This window comes from Megalobrama amblycephala, linkage group LG2 (assembly GCF_018812025.1).
Source record: "Megalobrama amblycephala isolate DHTTF-2021 linkage group LG2, ASM1881202v1, whole genome shotgun sequence".
In the NCBI taxonomy this organism is placed as follows: Eukaryota; Metazoa; Chordata; class Actinopteri; order Cypriniformes; family Xenocyprididae; genus Megalobrama; species Megalobrama amblycephala.
In genome coordinates, this window is record NC_063045.1 from 415198 (window position 1) to 423314 (window position 8117).

Below are 8117 nucleotides of genomic sequence, written 5' to 3' on the forward strand. Positions count from 1 at the left end.
CTTTATTCTCTCATGTTTTCAGCTCGTCTGTCTGTTCCTGTCATCAGCAGCAACTCTTCACAATGTTCTTCATCATCATCATCATCATCATGTTCATTGGTGTGTTCAGTGGTGAATGTGAGTCATGTGACTCTCTCCTGGTACAAAGGAAACAGTTCATTGTCCAGCATCAGTGCGTCTGATCTCAGCATCAGTCTCTCTCTACCTCTGGAGGTGGAATATCAGGATAAAAACACCTACAGCTGTGTGCTGAACAATCCCATCAGCCACCAGACTCAACATCTGAACATCACTCAACTCTGTCACACATGTTCAGGTACGGCAGCGCATGCCGTAATGATGATATTAGCGTTTATTGACTGAGCTGATCTCACTTTGATGTTTTTATTCCTCAGTCCACTGTTGTGGTCCTACTGAAGCTGTGATCCGATTGGTCCTCTCTGCTCTGGTGGGCATGGCTACTGTCATTCTTGTGGTTTATGACATCAGATCCAGAAGAGCTGAAGGAGATCAAGCACATATTCACACATCAGGTACATGATTGATGATGACTGATTCAGCATATATTAATATTGGTGAGATTGATTCATTTATGGCTTTACATGTTCATGTTTTTCAGGAAGTGCTTAAATCTGAAGCAGAACGCTGAACTTTAAAGGTTCTTCAAGTGTGTTTTTGTCATAATAAACACTGATGATTATTTGAGCCTCTCTTTCAGGGTCAGATTTGTAAAACTCTTATTTGTAAGGCTTTATTGTTCATATTTCTCTCAGAGACACACAGATCTCACTTTTACTACTACTGCTGTATATTTGTCATGTGTATTTTACACTGTTGTTGAGGATCAAATTAAAATAGGATCTTTTTAATGTGTCTGACGGAGTTGACACAAATTCAGTTCTGAAGTGAATAAATGTACATTTTTAGAAGAAAACATTTTCAGAAAAACCTGTTCCCTTACATGTTCATTAGCTGAGACCTTTGTCTACAAATATATCAGTTTATAATAATGTGTTATTCAATAATAAAAACTAACTTTTAAAACATGACTAACTTTTTTGTCTCTTATCTCAAGAACCAGTGAGACATCTATATCTATATCAATACGTCATAAGACTGCGCCGCGCTCCTGCCTCTGTTGTGATTCAGCTGAAAAAAAGTTTGTCATTTTAGGTGTTTTAAAGTATTTAAATTAATGCAAGCCATCCAGACAATTGTATAGTTTTTAAGTGTAAATGTTAAATTGATGAATTTTTATTGAAAGTAACATTTTAACGATTTATCTAAAGTTAATGCTCATCCAGGATGTGGATCCGGCTGCTCAACCTCCTCGCATGGAACCGCTACCCTCCAACAGCAACCTTCTATTAGTCCTGCCAGCCCACAGGTACCAGCTAGCTCCGGTTTCAATAACTGATGTAGTTGATATCGGCACATTTAAAGCAGATGAGCTTAAATCAGCCACTGACTCTGTTAGACTCAGAATAGATTCAGACCATCCAGAGACTGGGTCGCTCCATCAAGATCCATTTTTGGGAAACAAAAAAAAAAATCCCTGATGAGTTTTTCAATGAGACTTTATATCCAACGTTGAGATAGAGCATATGGCCTGTTCTGTGTGGCCTTCATACTCTCCTCTGGCAACAAGACTCTCAGGACAAAGCAGCTCAGTGATTGGAGTAACGTAAAAACAACTGAATTCAATAATTCAATCAATCTGGTCTACAGATAGCTCCTTTATCCAAAATGTGTGCAGTGATAGTTGTTTTTGCTTAACTTCAAGAAGGTGAGGAAAGACAACTGACATTAACTTTTGTTGAGAGGAATTAAAGAGCCAGCTGTGAACTGGATGTGCTTCGAGAGCTGATCCCCATGGGACTCCATATGCTCTCAGGGCTGAATGCCATTGCAAAAACAGAAAAAAGGCTGATGCTGGTACATTAAAGACGCAACTATATTTTGAAAGCTAAACATGCTATTATCATTCCATATGTCAGCAAGAGTCCTTATTCCCCACTTTGACCACTGTTCTGATATGAATGTTTCAGAACCACATTTAATATTCATATTACGCCTTAAGGGAGTCTATAGGTGTCATTTGTTATTGTAACTTAATAATTTCTTCACTGCCTAAAAGTGTTAATGGTGTTTGTTACAATTGGACCGAATGATTGTTTGCAATACTTTAAAGAGAATCCAGGAAAAAGTACATTGTAACAGAGTCATAAATAAACATTCATTCACTCCAAAATCAACAGACAGGAATCCAGGAGTGTGGCAGCCAGTAGTCTTTCTCTCTCTCACTCGCTCCTGCTTCTCCTGGTGTTTTATACACTCTCCACGCCAATTACTGAAACAAGAGACAGGTGTTTGTTATTTGCGCTTAACCCACTCACTCACCGCATGTCTCCTGCCTCTCTCTCCTATGCAGACTTCCCTGAACCACGCCCCCCTTGCGTGCTGCATATTCCATATTCCCTGAACCACCACCCTCAAATGCTGCATATGCCGCTGCCAGTCATTACTAAATATAATGATATCATCCAAATAGGCAGCAGCATATGCAGCATGGGGCCGTAGCACCCTGTCCATCAGCCGCTGAAAGGTAGCCGGTGCCCCAAACAGCCCGAACGGAAGTGTAACAAATTGGTGTAATCCGAACGGCGTCGTGAAAGCTGTTTTTTCTCGGGATAATGGAGACAAGGGGATCTGCTAATAACCCTTAGTTAAGTCCAATGTCGAGTAAAAACGAGCCTTCTCCATAGAAAGCCGCCCCAAAGTGTGGAGTTTTGTTCTCAGGTCCAGCACATACTGAATTTCGTATTTTGATTGAGAAGGTCCGTCCTCCCAAGTTTCTCTTATGACGTCTAACACCCCTCTGGGCTGACGACCATAGAGTAACTCGAAGGGGGAAAACCCCGTGGAGGCTTGCGGGACCTCTCGCACAGCAAACAACAGAGGTTCCAACTATCTATCCAAATTTTTGGCGTCTTCCTGCATGAATTTATGAATCATTGTTTTAAGCGTGCGATTAAAACGTTCGACCAGCCCGTCTGTTTGTGGGTGAAAGACGCTGGTGCGAATCGATTTAATGCCCAATAATTCGTAAAGTTTGCGTAACGTCATGTAAACGCCATGCCCTGATCAGTGAGGATTTCCTTGGGAGATTAAAGTAAACAGTGCGTCAGCAACGCTCTTAGCAGAAATGTTGCGGAGAGACACTGTTTCTGGATATCGTGTTGCATAATCTACAATGACTAATGCAAAAACGATGTCCTCTTGCTGATCGCTCTAATGGCGAGATGAGGTCCATGCCAATTCTCTCGAAGGGGACCTGCACTAATGGGTGGGGCGCAAAGGCGCTTTTGGGGTGGCCGGTGGGTTTACCAACTGACATTCATGACAAGCCACGCACCACCTGCGCACATTCTCGTGAATGCCCGGCCAAAAAAATCGGGTCATGAGGAGATTTAGTGTCGTCACCTGTCCTAAATGACCAGCCATTAGACCAACCCACTCACTCACCGCGCGTCTCCTGCCTCTCTCTCCCGCTGCAGACTTGCACATACATCTTCAAGTCTAATTGGTCTGACAATTTCTGCTTCTATTTCTCTGCAAGGTGTGGAAGCCATAGAGTCAAACCATGTCTTGAATGCTCACAGACCTCCCTCCATTTTAGTACATTGCAACGTAGCCAGTTTTAACTTTGGCTGTTTGCCAGTCCAAAGAAAAATTGCGAATTAAAGAGTCAAGTCGATTTCCACCATTTTAACACTCTGAAGTCTGAAAACGCGCCGGCGCGTTTTGCAGGGTTTTTTTCACATTGCAGCAAAACAGACTTAAAATACTCTGTCATTTTTTGTCATAGAGACATAAGTAATATATCAATTGAAACTATAGAATATCTTCTTTTATTTGTATACACTCAGAGTAAAAACACAATGTTGTGCTTTTTGTAAAATAAAGAAAACTGACATGATGCGTGATTTCTCCTCTCCCTCTGAACGAAGTCCAATCTGATAGTTCTCAGAAAATGAACTGTAACTTAGTGAATACTAATCACAGAAAAATTAAACTTATGTCTAAAAAAAACGTTAAGATGTCAGGTTTTAAATCATGTAAGTCAAATCGAAAACAAACCTTCTGTGTTTATGTAATCTGTATGAAAAGAGAGCCATGTCAGAAGTCCGTGATTCAGCTCATTATCCGTTAATGCGGCCACGCCCACGGAGCCAGCGCTATTCAGACGCAAATTCAGAGGCAATACATGCATTCATCGTCTCAATTGTGTATTTATTGTCTTGAAAAGTGTTTATCTGGATGTAAAAGTCATGGTTAGGGAGCTCTAGAAGACATGCAGTTAGTTCCTGTTTTCTTTTCTTCTATAGATGAATTTTAGATGAGTTTTTGTTTCTTTAGCGCCCTCCGGCTGCAGTATGAATTGGAAACTCCATTCATGGAATAGCCTCTTCTTCTTTTAGATGAATTTGTGGACTAAAAATGCACAGAGAGCGCCCTCCGACTTCAAGGATGAATTGAAAACACCAGCGCTCATAGTAATGACAATGAATATTAAATAAATATAACTCCTCTGTATAGAAAATTGACATAAGCATATGAGAATCCAATATTTCTCCAAATGTGCATGCTTTTAAACTAAAAGCCTATATTCAGACTCTTTGCATCACAGAAATACATTATATTTTAAAGTATAATATAAAACCATTACTTTATATTGTAATAATATTTTTCTGTATGTTTCATATATCATGATGAGCTTGAGACATCACAGAAGGTTTTTTTCACAGCCTACCTGACTGAAATGCCTCATTAATATGCAAGTCATTTCAGCTCATTACTATGCAATTCTTTTGTCTTCTCAGGTGAGAATGGCCCATTTTTCAGTGGTGATTCACGCCTCCACGCATACTGTGTTTCTTGGCAAAAAGTGTCTTACAAAAACTAAATCAATATATTGTTTTATATGAAGGAGTAGGCAGCATAATTTTTACATAATTTTGAAGCAAAAACTCTAGTTTACAACCTCCAATACCCTAAAGTATTGTAAACACAGATTTAATATACTTTTTTTGGCCTTATTTCAGTGACTTAAGTTTTTTGTTATTTCAATAACCACGCATAAATGTTATTCCTTCAAAAACACAAACATGTACATACATGTTCCTCACATATTATTGTAGCCTAGTTTGTGCTGAATACAGTGTAATGACACTTTTTCCATTAATATGTTTATGAACAACTGAAAAAAGCAGAAATGTCAGGGCATGTCAAAACTTCTCCAGGCCCCAAATCAGCCTCAGACTCCAGAGGGTTAAAAGAGGTGCAAGGAATCATGGCACTAAGAAAAATAACCCTAGGTAATATATTCATCTTCACAGTCAAGACTCTAGATTGTAGTGATGTAGGAATTGTCCTCCATCTGTCAATATCTCTATTAAGATTTTGAAAGACTTTATCATAATTTATGATAATTTATGCTGTATTAATATCCCTAGGTAAGTTATCAGATTCATGACTGGGATAAATGAAAGTGTAAGTTCTGCCAGGAAGACTCAATGTTACATCACCTATTAGTTTAGATCTAACAAATCATTATCTTACATTTGGAGTATAAAAGATTGCTGACACTTGTTTGAGTCTGCAGATGCTGACGCCAACCTTCATCTCCATCCTCCCCACCACCACCAAGATGGTCCCTGTCCATACCTCCCAGGGGGTCGGCTACTCCCCTGCCTTCATCTTCAGGCAGGAAATGCAGAGTCCAGCCCAGTTCTAGAATCCAGAAATTTACCAGAAATTAGTGAGGGTGCTTTAATCACTGCTCAGATCAACAAATCGTGTCCATAATTCAGCCACACTGTCTGCCGCTGCAACACACTGCATTGAAAACACCTAATGTTATCCAGAGCGCAAACACAGATTATAACACAAATTCAAATTAAGCATCAACTGAGGTGCTCTTGCGTCATTTGAAGAATACATGAAACTGCATCGGCACACTCTAAGGTAAGTAGAAATGATAAATATCAATCTATGTGAAATCTATTAATTAGATGATGGTAACATAATGACCTTGCAACATTGCTGTTCGTCCTGTAGTATGAAATAGTATATGCCCAATAAAATCCAAATATAGCTGCTCGCGTACTTCGTATGTAAATAAGATGAAAACATTGTTTGCATTTTAATCATGATAATATTCACATTGCATGATCAACTCATTAGCCGACACAAAGTCATCTCAGTCAATAGCAACAGGTAACTTTAGGCCTGAACGCGGCACACACCGCAACGTCTGCTGCGTTCTACATTGTTGATATTCGCTCTATTGCTATCTGAATTTGTTATCCATACTCCTGCTGCTGCTGCTGTACAAAACACTTGCTGTAGCTTCGTTAGAATGTGAATACAAAAGCGAACCTGTTTCCATTTAAAGTTAAGCAACATGTGTATGCGCTAGCTGCTAATATGCTTAGTAATTCTCTTTAAGCATTAAACAGACTGTTGATGTGACAGAATTGAGCAGACTACACTAAAACGCACAGTGACATAGTATAAAAACCCATATACTTATCTTAGATGATTTCTGAAGCACGCTGCGCTGCTAAGCAAATGCTAACTCAATATTTAAAGATTAAGCATGCAAGCTCATTGGCTACTAATACAGCAGGAACCAATCATCTGAGACCTATAGATAATGATGTGATTATTAGCAGGTTGAGTTAAAAGAACCCTGTGATGTTTTTTGCTCTTTATTTGATCTGTTCAAACATCAGTGTGTCTGGTTTGATCTGTCGGTGGATAAACAGCTTCTGCTGGATGTTTGTCGTCTCTGTGTGCGTCAGCAGTTTGAGGCTGAAGCATTTCTTCATTTTCTCTCCTGATAATAAGATCACAATCTTCCACTCCACACAAAATATCTTTCAGCTCAAAATGTACTTCACTTTTTATGCGTTCACGAGGGTCAGCGAACAGTGCACGTGATGTGAATTTTGTCATCAGAATATGTGTGTGCACCGCTGGATTTTTGTAATCACATGTACTTTGTACATGCAGGTCACATATGCGCATTTCATTTTTTCTTTTTCAGTAATAAGGCCTATATAGACAAGACATTAGACGAGATGTAAGAAAATACCCTAATTTACAGAGTTCAAATATGATTGACAACTACAGCACTAAATAACACACCAGTAGATTCAGATATCTAGTCCAATATTTCACTCTTCTGCTATTAGTTTTCATTCAGGCCCAGAATTCATTTGAAAATGTAAGATCGGCAAAAACTTGTTGATTTTCGTGATGGTAAAGGAGACGGATGTGTGAGCGGAAACTAACTGAGGATGGGGGAGGATTCACACACAACCAGATAAATATCACAGTTCAGTGTGTTTCAGATCAATCTGAGGGTTTTCAGACATTTTAAGAGTTACTATCGTGGGCTTTTCAGTGAACCGATGAAGAAAATGTTCCTCAAGTTAGTTTTGCTCTGTTTGTGGCGTCTGGATGGTGAGTTTTAAATGTGTTTTTATGGCTTCAGTTGTTTCTGTTCTGGTACCATGTGATAAATTACTGGTTAAATTAGTCAGAGAAGATTAACATTCACTGTTAGTGTCAGCGACGGAGGCTGTAGTGAAGCGCACGACTCAGGAAATAACTCAAAGAACAGTCTTTAATCTAATAATCCACACAATACACAGGAGAATCTAGAGGAGAAACACAACCACGTAACGTAGACGATACCGGACGATGAACTGAACAGAACTCAGGCTTTAAATAACAGGGAGATCATTGGAAGAACAGAAACAGGTCTGGGATTAATGAACTAATGATAGAGAACACAGGCAAATGGAAACAGAGAGAAAACGTCCTGTTGCATTCTACATGTTGTCACTTCTTCTTGAGTCTCTCCATCATTGTCTGACTCCGGTTTGAACATAAAAGGCTTTCTAACAGTTTCAGCACGTGTTTGCATGAGGTAATCGGAGCTGCTAACATCAGCTCTTGAAGCTCTGACACTTCTGGAAAGGCTAAAGCTAAATCTTCACATACACACTCTGGGAACATCAGAGCTTTATTTTACATCATTTTACAAA

General features: G+C 39.4%; 1 long non-coding RNA gene across 1 annotated transcript; it reads left to right on the top strand.

Moving 5' to 3' along the window:
• The first annotated feature begins 254 nt into the window (after window positions 1-254).
• LOC125263050 lies at window positions 255-1049 on the top strand. The gene is made up of 3 exons (XR_007183680.1): window positions 255-316; window positions 396-533; window positions 620-1049. It is a non-coding gene; the product is annotated as an uncharacterized LOC125263050 (long non-coding RNA).
• Window positions 1050-8117: the final 7068 nt, after the last annotated feature.